At 41.2% G+C, this 26,656-nt stretch overlaps 1 protein-coding gene across 1 annotated transcript in view; it reads left to right on the top strand.

The window, feature by feature from the left end:
- The first annotated feature begins 15,636 nt into the window (after nt 1-15,636).
- Nucleotides 15,637-26,656, top strand: part of ATOSA (atos homolog A) — a 121,556-nt gene continuing 110,536 nt past the window's right edge. The window contains exon 1 of the mRNA XM_072808567.1: nt 15,637-15,860. The gene's annotated coding sequence lies outside the window, so the exon portion shown is untranslated. The remainder of the gene's footprint in view (nt 15,861-26,656) is intronic.

Below are 26,656 nucleotides of genomic sequence, written 5' to 3'. Positions count from 1 at the left end.
CCATGAAATGAGGATGAAGGGGTATTGATTTATCGATTTATTAACAAAAGAGGGATACAAACATATCACTTAAGTAAATATACACCCCTCCAAGCCACCAGCTATGCAAGTACTGGGCTAGAAAGCAACTAGTCTGGGCCCATATGTGGGTAATTGTTCCTTCCCTTAAGATTAAGAAAGATACATTTAAGCAGGCTGTGAGTTTGTTTCAAACACACACACAATAGGAAAATAAATCTATAGAAACCATCAAAACTCGGATTATAAGGTTAGGTGATCTTTTAATTTCATGGCCTTTCAGAAAATGGAGCCCATTGAAATATCTAAACCAAATTTAGTCCGGGTCTTTTTGGGTTCCCACTGATGCGAGAATAAGCTTGCGCCTAGCATTCTCTCAGATCACAGCTAAGAAGTGGACGCTCCCGTACCCCTGACCCAGAATGCCCCAGGTACCAGGCAGGATGAGTAGTGCAGTAGAGCTGACTGTCTCGTTCCAGATTCTAAATGCCTGCTTGGAACCTCTCCAGAAGCCCCTCGGGGCTGTAAGGGAGGAGAGTCACTTCCAGATTCCTGAGTCACCCCCAAAGTGGCCTCGATTCCTTACTCCTCTCAGGAGTGGGTGGCAACATCCCTGCATTTGACACCCCATTCTCCTTCCCAGCTCCTCCTCCTTCCTAGCTTTCATCTTTCTTAGCTTTTAGGGTTTTAAAAAAAAAGATTTTATTTATTTATTTGAAAGAGAGAGAGAGCATGGAAGAGGGGCACAAAGAGAGAATCAGACTCCCTGCTGAGCAGGGAGCCCCATGTGTGACTTAATTCCAGGACCTCGGGATCATGACCTGAGCTGAAGGCAGATGCTGAACTGACTGAGCCACCCAGGCACCACTTTCTTAGCTTTTTAAAAATCAAGACTTAGGGGGGATCCCTGGGTGGCTCAGCAGTTTAGCGCCTGCCTTTGGCATGGGGTGATCCTGGAGTCCCAGAATGGAGTCCTACATGGGGCTCCTGGCATGGAGCCTGCTTCTCCCTCTGCCTCTCTCTCTGTCTTCAATCTATCATCTATCTATCTATCTATCTATCTATCTATCTATCTATCTATCATCTATCTATCTATCATCTATCTATCATCTATCTATCTTAAAAAAAAATCAAGACTTAGGGGCATCTGGCTGGCTCAGTTGGTAGAGTGTGTGACTCTTGATCTCCAGGTTGTGAGTTTGAGCCCCATGTAAGCTGTAGAGATTATTTTAAAACAAATAAAAAACAGAGGCACTTGGATGGCTCGGTTGGTTGGGTATCTGCCTTCCGCTGGGGTCATGATCCCGGGGTCTGGGGATCGAGCCCCGCATCAGCCTTTCCCCATAGTGGGGAGGCTGCTTCTCCCTCTTCTCCCCGCTCATGCTCTCTCCCATATCTCTGTCTCTGTCTAATTTCTCGAATAAATAAACAAAATCTTTAAATAAATAAATAACAAACAAAAATCAAGCTTTAAAATAAAAAATATTCCTTTTCTTTTTTTTTAATTTTTATTTATTTATGATAGTCACAGAGAGAGAGAGAGAGGCAGAGACACAGGCAGAGGGAGAAGCAGGCTCCATGCACTGGGAGCCCGACGTGGGATTCGATCCCGGGTCTCCAGGATCGCGCCCTGGGCCAAAGGCAGGCGCCAAACCGCTGCGCCACCCAGGGATCCCTTCTTTTCTTTTTTTTTTAAGATTTTATTTATTTATTCATGAGGGAGAGAGGCAGAGACAGGCAGAGGAGAAGCAGGCTCAATGCCAGGAACCCGATGCAGGACTCGATTCCAGGACTGCAGGGTCACACCCTGAGCCAAAGACAGACACTCAAATGCTGAGCCACCCAGGCATCCAGTAACAAAGTATTTCTGACCATATGGTTATATAGCTATTAAATCTTTATTTTCCACTTAATTCCTTTTTATTCCTTCAACAATATGACATGGCACAATTTTTAAAAATTTGTTTTTGTAGTAATCTCTGCACCCAATATGGGGCTTGAACTCATGTTTCCAAGATCAGGAGTCATATGCTCTTCTGACTGAGCCAGCCAGGCACCCCAATATGGCACAGCTGACAGAAGATTTTTAAGTAAACTTAAAAATCAGAATTCATTTACAGACTAAATCTTTATATTGTACGTACCTCCATGTGGTTATGGTCTAATATCTATAGCCACATAGACTTAACTAAACAATCTTACTTCTTCTGCCTTGCTTCTTAACTGGAAGAGGAATCTAGAAATCATTGCCAAACAGACTTCATGAGTCACAACAGGTGACTGTATTTTCCTTTCTGGTGTGAGGCAGTGCAAGATAAATTTAGTTTCTATTACTTTTGTTGTTTCTCAGGAAGAGCAGGACTTGCAAAGTAAATTAGGATTGCTGATCTGATTCACTTCAGTTTTCATTTCCCTTGGGGATGTTTCTGACCAATAATGGAAGGTCTTTTTGCTAACTCCTCAAGGGCTCTCTGTGAATCTGGCCTCAGATGTGATGTTTTTGTAGTTAAAACATGTTGGGATCATTAATAGCCACACTGAACTCTAGGGTTCATGCAGTCTCTTCCGTGTAGTACTAACAGACAAGAGTTTTCGGTCCTTTGTTTTTTGTTTATATTCACTCATTTCATAAACCTGAAATACATGCCTATGGTGCTTTGGATTGCCTGTGAGCTGTGTGAGAAGTGTAAGATTTGGCCTCTGTTTTCAAGGAAAGTCAGTGACTAATTCTAGGGTAGACTGAATGGCAGTAAATGATATATGTATAATAGTATGATTTTGAGGAGGGAAAGGAATATCATAGGAGAAGGTCACTCAGGACAATATCACGAAGAAAGAAGAGTTAAACTGGTACTTAAGAAAGCAATAGAATTTGAAGCATGTCTGGCAGCATGGCAGACTAGATACTCTGAATAGATACCCCAGCAAAACAGCTAGATCTGCAATGAAACATATTTTCTTTGCATCAGTGAGCTTGTAGGAAGTAAGGGAAATTTCCCAGGGGCAGAGATTAAAATGTGAGCTATTCAGGATGGTGAATAATAAGCACACTGGAGGAAAGTTGCACTTACCCTGAGGCCAAATCCTAATGAACTGCACTAGGGAGCCTGTATTAGTTGGCTAGGCTGCCATCACAAAATATCACACACTGGCTGGCTGAAATGACAGAAATTCATTTTCTCACAACTCTGAAGGCTAGAAGTCCAAGATCAAGATGCCAACAGGGTTGGATTCCCCTGGGGCCTCTGTCCTTGGCTTAAAGATTGTCACAATCTCACTGCCTTTTCACATGTTCCCCTCTGTGCTCTTGCCTCTTGAGAAGGAAACCACTCCTATTGCATGAGGGACTGACCCTAATTGGATTAGGGACCCACCTCATTTTCACTCTATCACCTCTATCACCTCTGTAATGAGCTTATCTCTGAATACATTCTGAGGTACTAGGGATTTGGATTTCAACACATGAATTTGGAGGAAACAATTTTAGCTTATAAAAGAGACTATGCCTTGGATCACAAAGATGAACCTCACACTCTAGATTAAGCTAAGGACTCTGGAAAGGGCCCAACAGTCCCTGAAGGTAGTGGCCCCTGCATGCAGCTATAAATGAAAGTTTCTCCTGAAAAAACAGCAACTTCGGTTTGGATTCTGAGGGTTCCTATAGATTAAGATCAAACACTTATTACCAAAGATCAATAAGGAAAAAAAGCACCATGAGTGAGAACATCAGCAAAAACATTCATCATAAGTCATGCCTTAAAGAGAGTTAAGGACTTTCCAAACTTTAAACCCTAGAATTACCAAATAAAAACTATAAAATAATAATAATAATAAAATGTCTAAGTGTTTCAGGATTTCTTTTTCCTTCTTGACCCCACTGCTTCAAAGAATGAAGCAGTAGGCCAGACGAAGGAAGAGTGGTGGGCAGCAAAGCAAAGTTTATTGAGTGATAGCACAAAGCTTATTGAGTGATAGATACGAAGGTCCTGAAGAGGGAGGGAACCCAAGAGGGCTGCCACTGGAGTTTCTACGTCTAGGGATTTTTATGGGCCTGTTGGAGGCCCATATTTATCTAATTAACCCCTCTGTGCCTGTCATCCAATCAGGTTTTTGTCATCTATCCATCATGTGGGAAAGAGTGGAGGGCTCCTTCCAGGGTGGTGTAAAGTCCTCTTACGGGTGGTTTCCCTTGTCCCTGCCTGCCTTTCTTTCAACTGTCTTTCATCATAAATAAATAAAAGTTGGGGGACGCCTTCAGCTCGGGTCATGATCTCAGGGTCCAGGATTCAGTACTGAAGCAGGCTCCTCACAGGCCCCCTCCCTCTCTGCCTCTCTCTGTATCTCTCATGAATAAAGAAATAAAATCAGAGACATAGGCAGAGGGAAAAGCAGGCTCCCATTCAACCACTGAGCCACCCAGGCAGGTGTTCCAGCCCCAGCATTTTTCAACTTTTTTTTTTTCATTTTTGTGATTTCAACTTTTATTTTTATTTTTTTAAAGATTTTATTTATTGGGATGCCTTTATAAATCTTTTTTTAAAAAAAGAGAGATATTAGGGGTGCCTGGGTGGCTTAGTGCTTGAGTGTCTGCCTTTGGCTCAGGACATGATCCTGGAGTCCTGGGATCAAGTCCTACGGCAGGCTTCCTGCATGGAGCTTGTTCCCCTCCCTGTGCCTCTCTACCTCTCTCTGTGTCTCTCATGAATAAATAAATAAATAAATCTTTTAAAAATGATGGGGCTAACTGGAAAAAAAAAAAGATACATGTAGAATTTTTTTTTTTTAAGATTTTATTTATTTATTCATGATAGTCACACAGAGAGAGACAGAGAGGCAGAGACACAGGCAGAGGGAGAAGCAGGCTCCATGCAGGGATCCTGATGTGGGATTCGATCCCGGGTCTCCAGGATCGCGCCCCGGGCCAAAGGCAGGCGCCAAACCGCTGCGCCACCCAGGGATCCCCATGTAGAATTTTTAAAACAAAACATATAAATACAGAAAAAATTAAAACTCAGTAAAGATTAAATAGCAGATTAGAAACAATTGAAGCAAAAATTGGCTAACTGAAAAAGAGAGCTTCAGAAATTAACCAGAATGTAGCACAAAGAAGGTAAGATAGAAAAAAAGGAAAATGTTTAACGTAAGTCTAATTACAGTCTCAGAAGGAGAGATTAGAGAGAATGCAAGAGAGGCAATATTCAAAGAGATCGTTGCTGAGGATTTTCCCCAAGGGTGAAAGACAAAAATTTAAAGATATAGCAAAAAACGACCTATGCCGAGGAAGATAATTTCTTAAATATCTAAACCTAGTTACATTGTAGTGAAACCCGCAGAACACCAGAGACAAAGAAAACATCTTTTCTCAGGCAGAAAAAGGCAGATCATATACAAAGGAAGAGTAATCAGAATGGCAGTAGACGGTGGATTAACATTCAAAGCTTGGAGACAAAACAGCGAACAGCCTAGAACTGTGTATGCATCAAAACCATTTTGCAGGGACGCTTGGATGGCTCAGCGGTTGAGCATCTGCCTTTGGCTCAGGGCGTGATCCTGGAGTTCCAGGATGGAGTCCCACATTGGGCTCTCTGCATGGAGCCTGCTTTTCCCTCTGCCTGTGTGTCTCCGCCTCTCTCTCTTTCTAAAAAGAAAAAAAAAAAAAAACATTTTGCAAGTATAAGAATGAAATGAAGATGTTTTCAGATAAATGAAAACTGAATTTGCCACCAGTAAGCCTGCAATAAGGGAATTTCAAAATGATCTTATCTTCTCTGGGGTTCCCCCCAAAGTAAATTGACTAAATGAAAGTTTATTTGAGAAGTGACCCCAGGAAACACTTGCAGGCAAGCAAGTAGGGACGTGAGACAGAAAAGTAAAGGAAGCCAGAAGAGATGCATTGTCAAGCAAGTTACTACCAGGAGCAACTGAAGTTTCATCCAACTGAGGAACTCTGGAGCCTGGGGCTGGTGTAGGGTGGAGTCAGAGTTCTCTTACCCAAAGGGCAGGAGCTCTGGGATATACACCACCCCCTTCAGAACTCAGATGTGTGCTGCTCCCAGGAGGTCTTACTCCTTCACAGTCCTACCTACACCTGGTAGGAGCAAAGGGGATGCTTGCAGAGAGGCAGATGCTAAGAGTTGGAAGCAGAACTGGCTGAGCTTGGAGATGGTTAAGTGCTGAGGTGATGTGGAAGGGCCACTGGCAAAGCCTACTACCCACAGACTGCAGAAAAACTGCGAAACAATTGTGCAAAGGAAGGTATAAAGAATAATTAGTGACTACAACCATGTAGATACATCTAAACAAACTGTCGGTATAGAATGAGAATGTTAGCATCTACTTTATAGTCCAACACAAAACAGAACTAAAATATGGGCAACCAGTATATTTTAGGGTCTACAACACTATTATGGGCGAGAAATTAAAAGTTAGGAACTGGGGTGCCTGGGTGGCTCAGTTGGTTAATCATCTGCCTTTGGCTCATGACCCTGGGATCCTTGGCTCAGCAGGGAGCCTGCTTTTCCCTCTCCCTCTGTCCCTTCCCTCACTCATGTGTGCTCCCTGTCAAATAAATAAATAAAATATTTTAAAAATGTCTTTTGTAAGTCAAGATTTCCAAAATAATGAATCATAGCCAACCTTATTGCTCATATATAAATTATTGTTTTTTTTAATTATTGCTTTTAAGAACAGATATTAAGAACTATTTTTATTTTTTAAAGATTTTTTTTTATTTATTCATGAGAGACACAGAGAGAGGTGCAGAGACACAGACAGAGGGAGATGCAGGCTCCTCTCAGGGAGCCCGATATGGGACTCGATCCCCAAACTGGGATCACACCCTGAGCTGAAGGCATATGCTCAACCGCTGAGCTACTCAGGTATCCCAAGAACTATTTTTAAAGCTTATTTAACTTATCTAACTGGTAGATCCCAGGACCCTGAGATCATGACCCGAGCCAAAGTCAAATGCTCAACCCACTGAAGCACCCAGGTGCTCCAGGACGGGTATATTTTGACTTTGGGTTTTAGTGGCTATCATGGCTGATAAAGGATACTTTACAGAAGTAAAGCAGACCCAGAGGAAGAAGTATGCTTATAAATTGTGATAAGCATTATTTCTTCAATCCCACATACTCATTATGCAAGGATTTTTATTGAAATTCACCTAGGAAAGTTCCATGTTCTCTGATTTCAATCAGTGGTGATAGCATACTAATCAGAAGGGGCTGATTTACAGGGCTTTTTTTTTTTTTTTTTTTTTAACAAATGAGTGCAAACCCCACTGAAATTGTTCATCAGAATAATATTTAAACAAATTAGAAAATTATGTTTCTGAAGTTTTAAGCAGGCTATGTCAGGAGCCATATGGGTAGGAGGGTTAAGGTCCTCCAGTCAAGAGGTAGGTATAGAAAGAGGGATCTGAGAACAAATTTGACAGGATTTGGTGATAGCATATGGAAGAAAAGGGATTATAAATCCTTGAATTAGTGAGATTCTTTCAGGTTGCAAAATGCAAGAAATTAATCCAAATATCTCCATGAACGGGATTAGATTATAAGGATACATGGAAACCTAAAGGGGACTGGGAACCAGCTCTGAACTGCATTGCAGGCCTCATGAAAATGTCACTCAACATTTCAAACGTGGCTCTGGTCATCCAGTATCCTCTCAGGGTTTGGCCGCAGTTCTCCTCAGGGGCCAGGTTTGTGATTAATTTCCTCAGAGCCTGCTGTCTCTTGGTTTTTCCCTCCCACCCTCCGTGGACTGACTTCACTCCTTTCCCTCCTGTCCACCTCACGAATCCTGCTTCTTCATGGTTTCTATTGCCTCATGACTCTTCTTCGCTACTTTCTCCATTTCTCTCTCTAATTCAACACCAATCCACTCATTCAGCATCCCCTCTCTGTCTCACAGTTAAAGTCTCAAGGGGAGATAATCTGACTGGCCCAATCACCACAGCGTTGGCCAAAGGTCTCAGCCAGCCTTTAGACGGCTGCCTCCCAGCAGGTGTTCGCCTGGGTTGGTGGGTCATGTCTCCCTGGCACAAATTAAAGCCACCTATGCAACCTAGGTTTCTTTTATTTTTTAAAGATTTTATTTATTTATTCATGAAAGAGAGAGAGGCAGAGACACAGGCAGAGGGAGAAGCAGGCTCCATGCAGGGAGCCCGACGTGGGACTCGATCCAGGGTCTCCAGGATTACGCCCTGGGCCGAAGGTGGCGCTAAACCGCTGCACCACCCAGGGCCACCTGCAACCTACATTTCTGATGAAGCAGCAGAGGACCTACAAATAGGCTGTGGACCTACAAAGAAGCTGAGGTTTGGCATATACATGAGATGGGTACTGAGTCGGGTGCTGATATAGTCAGTCCGTTATAGCCTGGGAGACAGGAAGATGGGATATTCTGGATGTGGCTTATTATGAAACTAAAACCAGTGATATGCATGTGTATATTTCACTTAACACTTGAAGCTCTACTTTAGGTATAACATAGGAAATAAGAATTTAAAAGTTACTATTATTACTACTAGGAGCAGAAGTATGAGTTATCATGAGGTTAAGACCTTAGACCTTAGAACTAGACTGCCTGAGGTCATATCCTCAGCACTGTTACTTATTGTCTGTGTGACCTTGCTCAAATTACCTAACTGATCTGTGTGACACTTTTGTCATCTGTAAAATGTGTATAATGAAGCCTTATTGGCAGATTATAAGAATCAAATCAATTAATATATTTAAATCACTTAAGCAGTGCCTGGCATGTAATTATCACTATATGAATATTTGCTATTTTATTTTCAATTATGAATTAGATTGCAACTACATTACCCCCATCTTGGGATCCCTGGGTGGCGCAGCGGTTTGGCGCCTGCCTTTGGCCCAGGGCGCGATCCTGGAGACCCGGGATCGAATCCCACATCGGGCTCCCGGTGCATGGAGGAGCCTGCTTCTCCCTCTGCCTGTGTCTCTGCCTCTCTCTCTCTCTCTCTCTCTGTGACTATTATAAATAAATAAAAAATAAAAATAAAAATAAATTTAAAAAAATACATTACCCCCATCCATGCATTATATCTGCCACTTTAGTCTCTTGATTTTTGAGTTTGGCCTCTGATTAAATATTATCTTGCACTGTTTTCTAATTATTTTCTGTTGCTAGTCTTGGCTCTCTAATAAGATTTTATATTTTATTTTATTTTTTTTTTATTTTTTTATTTTTTTTATTTTTATTTATTTATGATAGTCACACAGAGAGAGAGAGAGGCAGAGACACAGGCAGAGGGAGAAGCAGGCTCCATGCACCGGGAGCCTGACGTGGGATTCGATCCCGGGTCTCCAGGATCGCGCCCTGGGCCAAAGCAGGCGCCAAACCGCTGCGCCACCCAGGGATCCCAGATTTTATATTTTAATATGTGTAAAATATATTCCTTGCTCAGAATTTTAAAACTACTCTGTTTTTATTGCACAGCCAATTCTAGGACTTATCTCTCTGATAATGAGAGGGTCAAAATTCTGGGAAAGGAAATAATTCTTTTATAATAAATACTTTGAAATATTTCTCTTCTTATTTTTGTTTCAAGATATTTATTATATTGTCATAGTTTGATTCATTTCCCTCTGGAGAAGGTCAAGTTCCCTGGAACATTTGATGTCATCATTTAGAGATGAAGTAGATATTACATGTTTATTAAAAGTGCTACACAAGATTGATTCAGAAACCAGGAGGCATGCATTGATATTTTTTGCATCAGTAATCTTACTGGCATGTCTGTATACTTGAACTTGAATGCTGGCTCAGATGAATCTTTTACAGAATGATCAATAGTTGGTAGGATTTGTTTCAAGTTTTGAAACTGCAATGTTCCACTCTATTTACAGATGTACATTTAAGCAAATTTTCATGATGTCATTGTATTTTGAGACTGTACACCCTAATTGTGAGACATAATCCACATGGCAACAACCCAGTGGATACATTAACCAATGGATCCGTCACTCTTGGGACATGGGATCAGCCTATCCTTGAATTGAACCCCAAATTTCCCTAATCCTATCAATGCAATGATCTTCCATAGCTTCACCTTCAAGGAATCTGGTTTGGAGCTTGTGCGGCCCTCTTCTCTTTCCTCTCTCTCCAGGGTCAGTCACTGAGCCAGAACAATAACCCATAGACCATCCTTCTCTGCAAAGCCCCAGGAGAAAGAGACAGCATTTGTGCCTTCCCCGATTTCCTTCTCAGATGGCCAAAGTCACCAGCACAATTGCTCACCCTCTTCACCAGCATTATCGCTGTGTCAGTCAGCAGGTCAAGTGCTTTCCGTCTTCCCTACTGAAGCTGGCACAGGTCAGAGGTCACTATTGATGGGAGAGAGGGAAGCAAGGAATTTCAAAGCAGATAGAGGCAGGGCACATATTTCCCAATTAATAATATAGGGAAGTGACACATTAAACACAGATACTTCATTCCTTCCCATCTTGATACCAACACTGAAATCTTTTAGGTCAGTAATGGTAGCTACCAGTACTAATAGTAGTAGAGTGTTCTCCTCAGTGTGTGTGTGTGTGTGTGTGTGTGTGTGTGCGCCCCAGGATCTCCAATACCTGAAATCAGGTCCAGTGGAATCACAGAGCCATGATACCTTCCAGCAAACTCAAATGTCCACACTCACAATGTGCAGAAATACAAATATGTAACCCTCCACATCATCAATACATCATTTTTTAAGCCAAAATTGTGTACTTCATATAATTCTGGGTGCTGAAGATTTCAAAATGCACAAGATATTTTTCCTGCCTTGAAGAAAGTGTAATCTCATTACAGAGCTAAGACTAGCAACAGGAAACATTTTGAAAACGGTGCAAGATAGCATTTAATCAGAAATTGTAACTTAAATGAGAGAGACCAAAATGGCAGATACAATGCACCCTGGGGTATGTGGCCTTAAAAGATGCAGTTACTCTCTCTGGACCTCGATTTCCTTATTGATTTTTTTTTAAGATTTTATTTATTTATTTGAGAGAGAGAGCTCACATAGCAAAGGGGAGGGGCAGAGGGAGAAGGAGAAGCAGACTCCATGCCAAGCAGGGAGCCCCAACACTTGATCCCAGGATCCTGAGATCATGACCTGAGCTGAAGGCAGATGCTTAACTGACTAAGCCACCTGGGCTCCCCTGCTTTTTGTTTTATTTTTGTTTTTAGGTAGGAATAATATTAATCCCTTACTATCTGTTGAATGATTCTGTGATGCACACATGTAACAAAAAGAATGTGGCAGCACTTTAAAAAATTCTTAAACGTAGGACATCATTATTATTACTGTAATTATTGCCATTATGATTATTAATATACTACTTGAAGCTCAGAAAGGGAAAGGGATACTGGTACTCAGGAAAACCTGCCCAGAGAAGAAAGTCTGGAAACCTGAGCCAGCTCTGAAGGATGAGCAGAATTTGGAAGGGGCACAAACAGGCTTGAAGGGGTGGTGGGGAGGACAGTGTGTCCAGAGGCAAGGAAGGAAGTGTCAAGGATAGGAGGCATCAGTCAGGTGCCTGTTAGGCTGAGCATAAGGACTGCTTAGGGTATAAATAGAACACATATTTGGGTGAATGAGGAGGCTGACCCAGGGCAGATCTCACCATCAAGGTAGAGCATGGGTCCCGCAGCTAGAAAGGGATACATTGGCATTTCCTTTGTTCAAGACTAGTGGTTTGGGAAAAAAAAAAAAAAAAAAAAAGACTAGTGATTTGCTTAGAAAAGGCAAAGTGTACTTACCAGAGCAGATGTCCAGAGAATTAAAACATTTCATTCTGGACATTACTGGCTGAACTGAATCCATACTACCTGATCATTGTCTGTCATCACTGCTACCACTGTTCCCCAAATCCTTTCTGCTCCCAATGACCTCATTCTATGCCAACCAATGGTCATTTGTCTTCATCCTTCTTGACTTCTGCTGAGTCTGTGCCTGGTCCTTACTCATGCCACGTTTTCACAGAAGGCTGTATTGTCCACTCAGTGCTGGGAACAATTCCACCCCTGATTCCCAAGGAAATAGCTTCATAATTCTGCCTGAAATTTAAACCACTGAGATATTGATACCTGTACACCAGTCTTTTCTTTCAAAATACAAATACATCCAAGGTGGCTAAGGAAGGCCAAGACTCACACTTCACTGCTCATGATTTTAATTAATTTTTCTCCTACCATCTACCTTCGAGCTGCCCTGGAAGGGATGAAGAAATGCTTGCTTGACAAGTTTAAGTGGAAGTTAAAGTTAAGTGGTCATTGGGAAGATGAGCGACTCATGCAGGAGGGCCTTGGTCAAACGAAAAGCAGAACGAGGATACCAGAGACGAACCTAATTTTCAGACTTTGGCCAGAACTCAACCTTACCCATGTCGTACACATATCGAGGTTTCCCCCTCCTACCCCTACATCCACCCCAGGCTGTTCTTCCCCTGACTGACAGCACCAGAAGGGAGATACCTTTCATTCCTCAGAGCAGCTTCAAATAAGAATAAATACACATTCTTTTTTCCCTCCAAACAAGTCCGCAGGGCTCTCAGAAGGCAATCCTTGGCTCCTTTTCAGGACTGATCTCAGAGTTTCAGTTGCAAATGCTTAACTGCAAATTACATCTGCCTCCCCCGACTCACCCACCCGTGAGCCACAGGGAGTGAGTGTTACCTAGCTTTGGCCTGATTAAAACTTGGGTTTATGTAAAAATATAACTTCCAGGACCCACCTGTTCTAGAATGTTCTTCTGCTAGGATAAGACTGAATCACATGGCAGCTGAGGAAACCCTTCTCTCCTTCTTCTCATGTTCCATCATTGACCTCTAAAATAGTGACTTCTGCCTACACTTTGTCCTCTCCAGGAAAGTGAGAAAGTAGCTTCTAGCTCTGCCTTTTGGGGAGGAGTGACTGAAATGGCCAGGGAGAAGGGTAAAGGTCACACTGCTTGCTCATTCTCTCCAGCTGAGACCTGCCTGCACCTCCTCTCTGATTTTGTTCCTGTGAAGCAAGTGGACCTGGGATGGGGGTGCAGGCCTACCTTCCGGAGGCTGTCTCTCTGGGCCTCTCTCTGAGTCTGATAGGGAGTGAGGGTAGAAATCCTTTCCTGCAGAGGCAGGTCAAGTATGCTCTACAGAACAGCTTTCCCTACCTACAGGTAGAACTGAAGGCCTACCTGGTCCCAGGTACAAGCAGGGTTCTCTAGTCCAGCTTTATCATTAATGAAAAAAATGTAATTTTATTCCTACCAGTTTTGCATGCCTATTTCTCAACTGATTCAGAACAAGAGTGGGGGAAGCACATGACGGACTGGGTCCCTAAGATTTCAGTGGTGTTTTAGGGAGAATTGCTTAGCCTTCTACCCCCTTGCTTCTCAGTGCCCTTTGAAGAGCAAGAACCTATTCAGATATATGTTCTTAGAGATTAAGCCACCATTTTTACCTCTACCCTAGTCTTCACCACCCCCCATCCCCATTTGAGATCTGGGGTTTGTCAAAAGTGTTCTGTGGCCTAGAGAACACCTAAAGTTGGTGATGAGGACCCAATCACCCTCAAATTACAGCCTGTTCTGCTCCCTGTTCCTCAGGCTCTGATTTGGGGCACACTGTGGATTACCAGGGTATTTGCAATGCTCTAAGGGCCCTCATCCCAAGATACACTTAAAACCACTTAAGTGGTTTCCTTTCATAGTTATCAATATTAAGAAAGACTGGACCATTTATTTATTTATTTATTTATTTATTTATTTATTTATTTATTTATTTTTAAGATTTTATTTATTTATGAGCAACACAGCAGAGAGGAGAGAGAGAAAGAGGCAGAGACACAGGCAGAGGGAGAAGCAGGCTCCATGCAGGGAGCCTGATGTGGGACTCGATCCCAGGACCCCAGGATCAGGCCCTGGGCTGAACGCGGCATCAAACCCCTGAGCCACCCGGGCTGCCCAAGACTGGACCATTTAAAAAATATACCATTTGTTATTCCCTCTTCTTTAGGAAAAAAACCAATGTGACTTCTGTAACTTATTATTTATCAATAGGATGTTTCATAAGAGTAAATACTTTTATCTTTCAAGCAAATGTTTGATGGAATCCCTTTAAAGAAAGACATTCTTACATTACAGGTGTTTCTTATATTACAAGTTTAGAACAGTAACTCTAGAATTCTATTACATTGTCAGAGTCATTTGGCACAAACTATTATTGCAATGTCTCATAAAAAGCAATGAGACAAAAAAATAACCATTGTTTTTATGATCAGAATATTGGCTAGCTGGTATCATGGCCATATTCCAATTAGAATAATTATATTCCATCTATATATTTCTACCTATGATTCAGCTGGACTGATCTGTAATAGGAAAGGTCATATCTCAAAGTTTTGAGGTCTCAGACTTAGTAAAATCTCACTCCATTCCACTATAGAAGTGTATTCTAAAAATTGATGATAAAACAATTTTAATAGCCCCATTTTGCAGCTGACCAAATTCTTCACCATAAAGGCATTTATGCCAACATTTATTTGCATGACTTGAGGTAACATAATATTTAAATAGAAATTACATATTTTTCTGAGCTATGTTGCTCTAAGATATTACTATTAAAATTTCTGAAAAAGAAAAAAAATTTCTGAGCAAACATGTTCTTATATCTGGTGCTTAGAGCAAATACTTAAGTACCTGCACTATTCTGAACACATATGAATGGGTGACAATTCTGTCTGAAAATATTTGAGAAAGAATTTTGCTCAGTCATGAAAAATGTACATGCTAACAGAAATCTGAGATTAACTGTGTCAGAAGGTTCTTCCTGGCCCCACCGATAACCCAGGACTGAAACATTTGGCATCTTCTGTTGCCTCCTTTCTTTTTGTTCTCCCATATATTGGTAGTTTCTAAGTATCACAAAATCTTTTTTATGTGACCTTCCCCATTGCTGTCTCCTTTTCATTCCTTTGGTCACAGCTTTGTCATCCTTCATTGGCATTTTTGTAAGAGACTTCTAATCATAGTACTGTCAGGTCAGACCCAGGCAAGACGGTCCCTGCCTTGGCCCTCTTCTTGCTGTACCCTTCCCCACGAAGCAAGAATACTGTAGAATTCAGGGACATACGGTATATGGGCCTCTGTTTTTACTCTTGCCTGAGCCCTATTAGCATTAGCAAAAGGCCTGTCTTACTGGCCTCCCTATGCCCCAAATTTTTCAAGATGAGCCTTAGAGTCTCCTGCTCCTAAAGCACAGTGGGGAGACATCAGTGGTATCTTGGGTTTCATCTCTAATAATCTTTGGAAATGTGCTTCTGTGCTCTGCCCTCAATTATTTATTTTGTGTCATTCACAAAGAGCTAAAAAAGAGAGCAGTGAATTTAAATGACTAACTGCATTGGGGAGTCTATCAACATCTCAAACCAATCAAATTACTGAGGAGTCCAGAGTCACATTTCTAGGAACACAGAGAACTACATATGAGCAGAGACCAAGCAAACCAATCTGCCACCGATATTTGCATAAGCCTCACGCAGTACATTACCTCACTTGACCCTTACAACTACGCTGGTAAGGCAACTAGGTGCAATATCGTTCACAGTTATAGATGAGATAACATGCTTGGAGCAGGGGAGTTAGTTGCGTAAAATTAGCTCATAAATGACGGAGAATCCTAAGCTCTGACTCCAAATTTTTGCTTCTAGGAGGTACATGATCCAGGCTTACTCTAAGACTCATACATGTGCTTTTTTATACTTGCAAAACCTACTCTAGGAAACTACATTTGGCTTCCAGCTCCGGTTTGGCACTGACGAATGTTTCTTGGGGAAGTCGTCCAATAAAGGTAAGCCTCAGTTTTCATCTTTAAGATAAAGGAGTTAAAGTAGATGATCTCTAGGGCTTCTTCCAGCCCTTTGGTTCTTTTACAGTCTATACCCCAGATTGCATTCCACACTTGTGAAAGTGGCTCTCAAACCTGGGCAGTACCACTGTGTTATATTAATGAGTCTTTATCAAATGGCCCTGGGTGTCCTCCATCCTCGTAGGTTAATCAGATCAAGTGGCACCGGTTTAATCAGAAGTTAAATGTGAATGCTGGGGAGAAAATGGCAAATCAACAGTACTTTTTTTTTGCTATTTCCAAACATTTTTAGGGGCAAGGCCACAGGCAGTATTTTCCATAGTATTCCTGTTCCAAGGGATATTAATAGGATCTTCTTGAAAAGGGAAGGGGTTTTTTTGTTTGTTTTTGTCACTTGGCTAAACAATATCAAATTAGTTTCCTTTGTAGAGAACCCTTTAATACTTATAGAGATTATTAATTATTAATCTCCAGAAGAATATTTCTCACCTCTTAAGAATTAATGCTTGCAACATAGCTTTGGAAGACATTTGGGGAAACATTTGGGATGCACTGATTGTTGCTAGCACCTCAGAATTTATACCCAAATCAAAATGTAGCTTTTGGTGATGGCTAAATGAGATATAAGATGATGAGGTTATTTGTTTGTTCCCTCATAAACCCAAGTGCAAGAATTTACCTGCCTGCATGTCAGGTCTTCAAATACTCCCCCTAGGAGATAATATACTTAATGCAATGCCTAATCAGATCTGTCATGGTAATTGGGGGGAATGATACTGGTTGTTTTAAAAGTTCCCCAAGGGCAGCCCCAGGTGGCTTGGCAGTTTAGTGCCTGCCTTCGGCCCAGGGTGTGATCCTGGATACCTGGGATTGAGTCCCACGTCAGGCTCCCTGCATGGAGCCTACTTCTCCCTCTGCCTGTGTCTCTGCCTGTCTCTCTCTGTGTCTCTCATGAATAGATAAATAAAATCTTTAAAAAATAAATTAATTAAAATAAAAAATAAAGGTTCCCCAAGAGGTCTGTTGAAATAAAATTCTGGACTGGATGTAATCCACGGAAGGAAGTCTTTTTATTATTTAATGTTCTAATTATTTACTCCTCATTTTTAAAATCTAACCCAGCATGGGGCTTGACCTCACAACCCTGAGATCAAGAGTCACATGTTCTATTGATCTAGGCAGCCAGGCACCTCTCATTAACATTTTTCATCAAACTTAACTCCAATGACTTTTAGCTATTTTTGAAAGTCAAATCTATCCCTGTGGCAGACTGTATTTTGTGAAGATGCCTGCAATAATTCCATCCCACAAACTCTTCCTACAATGAAATCTTGAGCCAGATTATAAAGATGTCAGGCACTCTTTTTTTTTTTAAGATTTTTTTTTTTAAATTTGCTTCAGACAGAGATAGAGAGAGCATGAGCAGGGGAGAAAGGCAGAAGGAGAGGGAGAAGCTGACTCCTTGCTGAGCCGGGAGCCCGACGTGGGGCTTGATACCAGGATCCTGAGATCCTGACCTGAGCTGAAGGCAGACACTCAACCATCTGAGCCACCCAGGCACCCTATGTTGTGTACCCTTACTCTATTGTTGTGTCTTACTCTCTTGTGACCCTCATTCTTGGAATCCAGCTACCATGCTATGAGGAGGTCCAAAGAGCATGTGCAGAGAGACCACATCGAGAGACCATGTGTAGGTGCCTAGTCAATCACCCACATCAATTGCCAGACATATGAGTAAAGATGTCTCTTGGGACACCAGGGTGGCTCAGCAGTTGAGTGCTGCCTTTGCCCCAGGGTGTAAACCTGGAGTCCTGGGATCGAGTCCCACATTGGGCTCCCTGCATGGAGCCTGCTTCTCCCTCTGCCTGTGTCTCTGCCTCTTTCTCTGTGTCTCTCATAAACAAATAAATAAAATCTTAAAAAAAAAATGAGTAAAGATGTCTCCATCATATTCCAAACTTCAACCATTGAATCACTCCACCCTTCTTCCCAGCTGCAAACCTAGAATCACAGAGCAGAGGCAACCTGTCCCCTCTCTGCTGGGTCAAAATTCCTAGTGCACAGAATCCGTGATCATAATACAATGATTATTTTATGACCTTAAGTTCAGGGTGGGGGCAGCCCCAGTGGCGCAGCGGTTTAGCACCGCCTGCAGCCCCGGGTGTGATCCTGGAGACCCTGGATCGAGTCCCACCTCAGGCTCTCTGCATGGAGCCTGCTTCTCCCTCTGTCTGTGTCTCTGCCTCTCTCTCTCTGTGTGTCTCAATAAATAAATAGAATCTTTAAAAAAAAAACTCTTAAAAAAAAAGTTCAGGGTGGTTTATTAGGCAGTCATAGTAACTAAACAATCAGCAATGGATAAAATGTGTTCCTGCTGAGGAAATTCAAAAGAATGTGCTAAAAGTTTTATTTCGTGAATGTTTAGAATTTGAGATTTATCATCCTTGCATCTTGGACCTCTTTGTATTAGAGATGTTTAGATTTGGTACCCAAATCACCAGCATTTAGCATTTGAATTTCTCCAAATCATAAGTTATTGTTAAACAGAAAATGTCCAGGGATTTTAGAATCCTAAAACGATCAGCATGTGCAACTCAACGTTTAGAAGCAGAGCTCATGAAAACAAATGCTTTGAGGAGCCTAAGAGATAAAATGAGTGAAGAAGAGACGTGGCCTAGGGAAAACAGGAGCTTTTCAACCAAATTACTAGTGTGTGACTTCCATGGGAAAGTCACATGGTCCCAACTTCCTTCTGAAACTTTTGAGGAAGCCCTATTGGCCCATTGCAATCCCTGCCTTGCACCAGATCTCTTTTACAAGCTCCAAAGGACACTTAGAGCCCTGGGACATCCCCAGAATCTGAATTCTTTTGATGTTGAAACATAGATTCAAAGGTCATTCTCAAATTAAACTCACTGAGCCTGACAAATATGCTGGTGCCACAGGGTAGTCTTGATTAGACTCCTCAGCAAAAAATTAGTCTGAGAACTAGAAATAGGTCATTTGCTCTATGGGATCCCATGAAGTTTCCAGGGATAAATCCTTTTATCAATTTCATAAATTTGGTTTGGATTCCTGAGAATTCTGGGTTCTGTGAGCAACAGTTTGTCTCCCCCACCAACACTTCAGAAATGTACATTCATAGTAACCTGTGAAAAAACAAGCAATTCCTTGTTTATTGTTTTTTAAGATATATTTTCAATCAATAGATTATTATTTTAATGATTGTCTTCCCTTTTAGATGGGAAGCTTCCTTGGGGGAGGCTTTGCCTGTCTTGTTTGTTCTTGTATCCTCTGCATTCAGCACAGTGCCTGGCACACATTAAGTATACTTACAATAATACTTAGTCAATGAATGAACTGTATCCCACTCATTTAGTCCATGCACATACAGTAAACACCTACTGTGTGTCAGGTATTGATCTTGGAGGTGGAGGGGGGATGCCAGGTTGGCTCAGCAGTTTAGTACCTGCCTTCAGCCCAGGGCATGATCCTGGGGCCTCAGGATCGAGTCCCACATTGGGCTCCCTGCATGAAACCTGCTTCTCCCTCTGCCTGTGTCTCTGCCTCTCTCTGTGTCTCTCATGAATAAATAAATAAATAAAATCTCAAAAAAAAAATCTTGGAGGTAGGATAACGTTATGAGCAATACGTTAGGCCAACTCTGGGCCAATACATAGAGGCCCAACTCTGCCTTGGGGCACTTAAAATTTAGTGAGGGGAGCGGCCTGGAGAGAAAGACCCAAGTAAACAAATACACTTAATAATTTCAGGTAGTGCTAATAGTTCTGAAGAAAACAAAGCAGTGGGGGATCCCTGGATGGCGCAGCGGTTTAGCGCCTGCCTTTGGCCCAGGGCGCGATCCTGGAGACCCGGGATCGAATCCCACATCGGGCTCCTGGTGCATGGAGCCTGCTTCTCCCTCTGCCTGTGTCTCTGCCTCTCTCTCTCTGTGACTATCATAAATAAATAAAAATTAAAAAACAAAACAAAAAAACAAAGCAGTGTCTGGTGATTGAGGGGAAAGTCTTGGCTATTCCTTAGAAAGACTCTTATCACTAAGCTAATGAATGATGAGGAGCCAGATATCTATAAAAGGGAAGAGCAGTTAACAGTGGGATGAGTGTTCCAGCAGCAGGTATAACCAGTGCAAAAGTCCCAGGGCAGGATTTGGCTTATTTAGAGGATATGATATGTTGAGAACACAGAGTAGCTGGACCACAGTGGAAGAGGTCATGTGACTGGGGATAAAGTTGAGATGCTGGCAGGGACAGAACAGGAAAGGCCTTGGAAGCCACAACACAATGGGATTCCAGGGCTGCAGAGCAGCAAGCTGTAACAGGAGTCAAAGGAGCCTGTCCATCGTCGTGGACCTAAAATAACGTATAAATGCGCATATATGAGGAACAGAAACCTCACTAGTTACAGCTGCAGTCTTTCAGGTGCTATTCTCAGACCAGGATTCTGAACTTAAGGACACCTGCTGCCTTTCTTTGGGATCAGCTGCCAGCAATATAGCACCCTGGGGGCTGGTCGGCCACTCACTAGCTCTAGAAACTTGGAGTTCTGAGTTCTTGTGCGGCAGATATCAACCTGATTCAACATCATGATCATTATCATTATCTCATTAAAAAACAGCCTCAACTCCTTTACTGTAGGTTGAAGGAATCAGACTGCAGTATCATCAGGAACCAGGCCTTAACAACAAAACTATTTGGGGTGGGCCAGGCTGTCACAGTCCAAGGGCCCCCTCTTCCAGTAAGCCAGGGCCCCAGGCCTCCCCCTTTAGGGACTTCCTTCTGGCTGCTCCTACCACAGACCCCGCCCTCTGCCTATTTACACCAGAAGCAGCAATCTAGATGGGCCTAGCTGTTGTCTCCAGACCCCGGTTTTGTCTTCTGTGGCAGAGAATGCTTCTGGCCTTGGTAGAAGGGATAGGAGGTATGTGTCCAGAGAAGCGGAGGAGTGAAAGGGAGATGAGGGTGTATGGGGGTATGTGGTGGGGTGAAGAGGTTGAAGAGATTAAGCTGGATGGAGGGCTCAGCTTTGTAATGGGATGAGGTAAGAGAGATCTGGAATATTCCAGGGAGATAAAGCAGAGCTTTGGTGCAACCTTGGGAGAGGTGAACCAGGCCTGTATACATTGTTATGTTAAAAGGTCACTGTGAAAAAATAATCTATAACTTGACATTTTGTAACCAGTAGCTTGGTCCTTTAAGAGAGACAGCAGAATTCAAGCTTTGGGGCAAAGTTCTGCAAAAACATGAAAGATGTTATGTGAACTTTTCAATTCAGTAGTAACCACTTTACTACGTAAAGTCCAATGATTTTGCAATGATAGATGATCAGCAAGAGCCGTGCAGGTTAATAAATACTGACAAAGGAGCTCCAAGCTAGCTACCATGCCAAATATAAAATTTCAAAATAATCGATCACAGGGTTTGGGAACTAAAAGGGAATTTAGACATCCTCTAATCTGGAGGAGGCAAGACTGACCCACTTGCCTAGACATGTTTTGTATCATGAAGGCCAACTGGCAGAGCATGCTACCTCCACTGACTCAGTTGTCACCAGTCCCTAACGCTCACCTCCTGTCAGCCAACGCCACGGAATTGTGTTACATGGCTGGGCCCCATAGAATTTGACATTGTGACCACTAGTCAACCAAGAAACCCCATTTTGCTAGGTAGAAAGGGAGAAGACTTGTATGATGTGTTAATAAAAACATTACCTATCTGCAAACAATTGGATAATACTGGGGTGAGTGACACAAGGTTTAAAGTGAAATGCTAAAGCCGAATTTGCTCAGGGCCCTGGAATAGAAAAAATATATCATTTTGAATTGGTGCTATATTATTTCTTTCCTTAAAGAGTTTAACAGAAACTGTCTTCAATCCCAACAATTTTGTGGGGTAGATTTTACAAAATAAAATTATTTCCTCTTCAAAGACTGAGAAACGGAGGCAACTTCAACACCCATACTTTGATTCAGAAAAATCCTCCAAATCCTGACCTCTGTTATGAAATTAGTAGGATAAGCAAACGTCACAAATCTTTTTTTTTTTTTTTTTTTGTGGACAGCAAAGCAAGGTTTTTTGAGCAATAGCAAAATGCTAGTCAAAGCTCCTGAGGAGGGAGGGAACCCGAGAGGGTTGCCCACAGACATCACAAATCATGCACTGCAAGCAGGTGTGCCCTGCTGGTTAACAACAACCATCCTCTCAAGTGCTGTGGTTCGCCAGGAATCTGAGGATAAACTTTCTAGCAAATGATAATGGTTGTGGGGATTACTCCTTTCCTCTTTCTTCCCAGTCTTTACATCTCAGGAATGTCTCCCTTTCTTTTTCTCAATTCCTCTTTTTTCCAAAACAAGAAAACCCAATTCCTTTCTGTTTTGGTTTTGGTTTTGTTTGTCCTTTACAATTATGGGTTATACTGATTAGTTAACTGATCACACTTTAGCATAAATACATTTGCATGTTTGTGTTACCCTGGCCAATTATTCACATTTGAAGATTTTGTCACAAATGAAAAGCTTTGCTGTCCAAAGGATTAAGATTCAGGTGAGAAGTTTATTTTGGGTAGGGGGTAGGAATCTGATAGCCTTGACTGTTGAGGCTGGATAGAAAATATACTTGATTTACCGTTTGGAACCTGAAAGAAAGTCTTTCTCCTTTTCCCCACCCCCTTTTCTGTTGAGGAAGCAGGAATTTGAATTCCCTCACCTGTCAGTGAAAGGAGAAGGTTCCAGAAGGAGTAGGATGTTATGGTTGTAGAATCACAGTCCCCAAGCTTCTGAAAGTGGGACTGACCCCAGCTTCGCTCAGAGGGATTAGCCTACCCTTCATTTGTTCATTTTTCTTTGTCCTATTTACTACTGTTCTAATTTGATAGTCACTGAGATTTTCCCAGGGTAACTCCACTCCTTTCTTGAAGTCCCAGAAAACATCTGTAAACCTCCTGGTGTTTCCACTGTCTGCTGATAAGGTTTCTGTGGCACAGAGATAGTGTGAGTTGCAACTAAGATTTTCCTGGCAAAGTTTATCCTAAACAAAACTGCTCTGGGACTCACATGTGAAAGGCAAATGAATTTAACAATGCGATTTTGTGTCTTTAATGAGCACTTCTTACAAACATTCTGTTATTAAACTTTTATTTACTGAAACATTGTAAGAATAGTACAGAGAACTTCTGTATATCTGGTACCCAGATACACCAGTTTTTCAACATTTGCCACATTTGCATTATCATTCTCTCTGCCTTACACCCCTCCATGCTATTTCATTTTTTTCTGGATCATTTGAGAGTACGTAGCAAGTATCATGCACTTTCAGTGTATATTTCCTAAGAACAAAGATATTCTTTTAAATAACCACAATAAAATTAACAAATTCCAGAAATTTAATCTTGTTAAAATAATCAACAATCTGATTCCAATTTTGTCAGTTGTCCAAATAATATTCTACTCTCCCCGTAAAATTATATCCTGTCTCTTTAGTCTTCTTTAATCTTGAATAATTCCTTAGTCTTTCACGACTTTGACATTTTTTAAGAATGTAGATTATTTATTTTATACGTTCTTTAATTGGTTCATCTGGTATTTCCTCATGATTAAATTCAAATTATACATCTCTGGCTGGATTATTAGATTGATGATTTTGTGTTCTCTCCAGATTCACATCTGGAGTCATATGGTATTTGTCTGCATCTACTAGGTGATAATGATTTTAACCACCCAGTCATTGTTTATTTCTTCTCTGTATATTTATTACTTGTACACTTGGAATCAATAAACAGTCTTTGAAAAGACAGTTAATTCATCCAAATACCCTGCTCCTCATCAAGCTTTCTCTCCTACATTTAGCATCCATTCTCATTAATCTAAGATTGTTCAAACTGATCTTTTCCACGATGGTTGCAAAATGGTCATTTTCCAATTTTACACCACTGCCTCCACATTTAATTAAGCAAGATCAGCTGTGAGGAAGAGTCTTCCCTTCTGGGCCATTTTAAGTGTATTTACAGCTGTCTTGATAAAAGTCACCTATCATATAATCCACCCTTTAAAATCTACAATTCAAAAAAAAATCTACAATTCAGTGGGTTTTTTTTTATTATGGTAAAATATATATAGTATGAAATTTACCATCTTAACCATTTTTCAGTATACAGTTCAGTGGGATTAAATATATTTGAACTGTGCAACCATCACAACCATCACTATCATCCATTTTAATAACTCTTTCATCTTATAAAACTGAGATTCTGTACTCATTAAACAGTAGCACGTTGTCCCCCAGGTCCCCAGCAACCAGCCCCTGGCATCTACCACTATACTGTCTGTGTCTATGGTGTTGACAACTCCAAGTACCTCAGTGGAATCATACAGTATTTGTCTTTTTATTACTGCCTTCCTTCATTCAGCATGATGTCCTCAAAGTTCATCCCTGTTGTAGTATGTTGCAGAATTTCCTTCCTTTTAAGGTGGAATAATATTCCATTGTATGGATATGCCACATTTTGTTTATTCATCTATTAATGGGCACGTGGTTTGCTTGCACATTAGCTATTGTGAATACTGCTAAGAACATAGGTGTACAAAGATCTCTCCAAGACCCTGCTTTCAATTCCTCTGACTATATACCCTGAAGTGGAATTGCTAGATCATAAGGTAATTCTATTTTTAATGTTTTCAGGAATTGCTATACTGTTTTCCATAACAGCTATGCTATTTTACTTTCTCACCAACAGTACACAAGGGTTCCTGTTTCTCCACATCCTAACCAGCACTTCACGAAGTATCTTTTTTTGATAGTAGCCAGTCTAATGGCTGTGAGGCGATATCTTATTATGGTTTTGATTTGCCTTTCCCTAATGATTAGTGATGCTGAGCGTCTTTTCACGTGCTTATTGGCCATTTGTACATCTTTGGAGAAATGTTTATTCAGGTATTTTGCCCAGTCTTTGAATTGGGTTTTTTGTTTTTTTCTTGTTGAATTTTGTTGAACTCCTAAAATTCTATATATATGTTTATGAAAGATATGTTTATATCTATATCTATATAGATAGATATAGATAGACAGCCTTCCTGAGGCTTCAGGAAGATGTGGGCCCACATCCACCCTGACTTTTTTTTTTTTTTTTAATAAATAAGCATCAATTTTATTGAATCATGAATAATTTAAGACTGGTACAATCATCAGCTTTATTCTCTATGACGTGGGGCATGATCTCCAGTAGATCGATGGCAGATCCAAAAACCTCATGACAAATGAAAATTAAATAGGGAGGACAGGAGGGAAGGAGGAAGGAAACATACCGTACACAAAATACTCAATTCCTAGTTTTCTCTTTAAAAATGGCTAGAAAAAATTCATAAAAATGCAGCACTTTAATCGATTATTTACAATTTCTATGTTACAGTGAAAAAATGTACATCTTATAGGACATATTTCATAAACTATATATTTATATGTATATATATCTATAAAAATCTCTATATATTTTGGATATTAATCTCTTATTAGATATATGATTTGCAAATATTTTCTTCCATTCTCTGGGTTATCTTTTCACTGTGTGAATAGTATCTTTTAATGCACACAGTGTCTTAATTTTCATGAAACCCAGTTTTTCTATTTTTTCTTTATTTCCCTATGCCTTAATGTCATATCTGAGAAATCACTGTCAAATCTAGTTTCGTGAAGTTTTGTCTATCTTTTTCCTAGGAGTTTTTTTACATGGTGTCTTACATTTAGGTCCCTGGTCCATTTTGTGTTGATTTTTGTGTGTGATGTTAAAGATGATAAGTACTGCTCCATTGGATGAAGCAAGGGTAGCAAAATCTTGCAAGTCCTGAATCTAGGGCTGATGGGTAAATGAGTATCCATTGTGCTATTCTCTCTATCTTCATGTATGTTTTTTTGTTTTTATTTTTTCTGTCCCATCCTACTATGCTCCCCCATCCCAGCCCTGCCAACTCTGGGTTGTTACTGTCTGGGGATAGGTCTGTCAGGGAGGTTCCATTGACTAAATGGTGAACCCCATGAGGGACGTGGGCTGTCACGGTCACTACCGTGTCCTCAGCATCACCCAGCACAGTGTGACAAATGGTTAAACCAGTGAATGAGCACATTCTCTGTGTAAAGAAATCATCACATCAATTTAAAAGAAAATACTAAATATTGTATACCAAGTTTCTTCTTTGGACCAAGCTTGTGCTAACTGCATTATTATTATTAATAGTGGTGATTAGTAGTAGTAGTAACGACATAAAATAAAAAATGAATCCTGACAAGCCATGAGGTTGCTTGCTTTTCTTTAAATCCTCCTCCCCAATCATGCTCCCTCCATCCATCCTCCCCCTAGTCCTATTGCTTCCATCTCTCCTCCATCTCCAACTCTTCATCCATTACAACCCCCTTCTCCTCTTCAAGTAAATAAAGGACTCAACACAATGAACCAACTAGCCCTAACAGACACATACAAAACACTCTACCCAAAAACAATGGAAGACACATTCTTCTCAAGTGCACACAGGACACTTTCCAGGACGACTATATAGACCACAATGTAAGTCTCAATAGATTGAAAAATTTAGATATCTGGGGCACCTGGGTGGCTCAGTGGTTAAGCATCTGCCTTTGGCTTAGGTTGTGATCCTGGGGCCCTGAGAGTGAGTCCCACAGCAGGCTTCCGGGAGGAGAGATTTAAAAATCTTAAAAAAAAAAAAAAAAAAGACCACAACAGGACACTACTATTCTCATCCCAGAAAGACT

This window comes from Canis lupus, chromosome 32, assembly GCF_048164855.1.
Source record: "Canis lupus baileyi chromosome 32, mCanLup2.hap1, whole genome shotgun sequence".
Lineage (NCBI taxonomy): Eukaryota > Metazoa > Chordata > Mammalia > Carnivora > Canidae > Canis > Canis lupus.
This window is presented reverse-complemented; position numbering and strand designations above follow the sequence as displayed.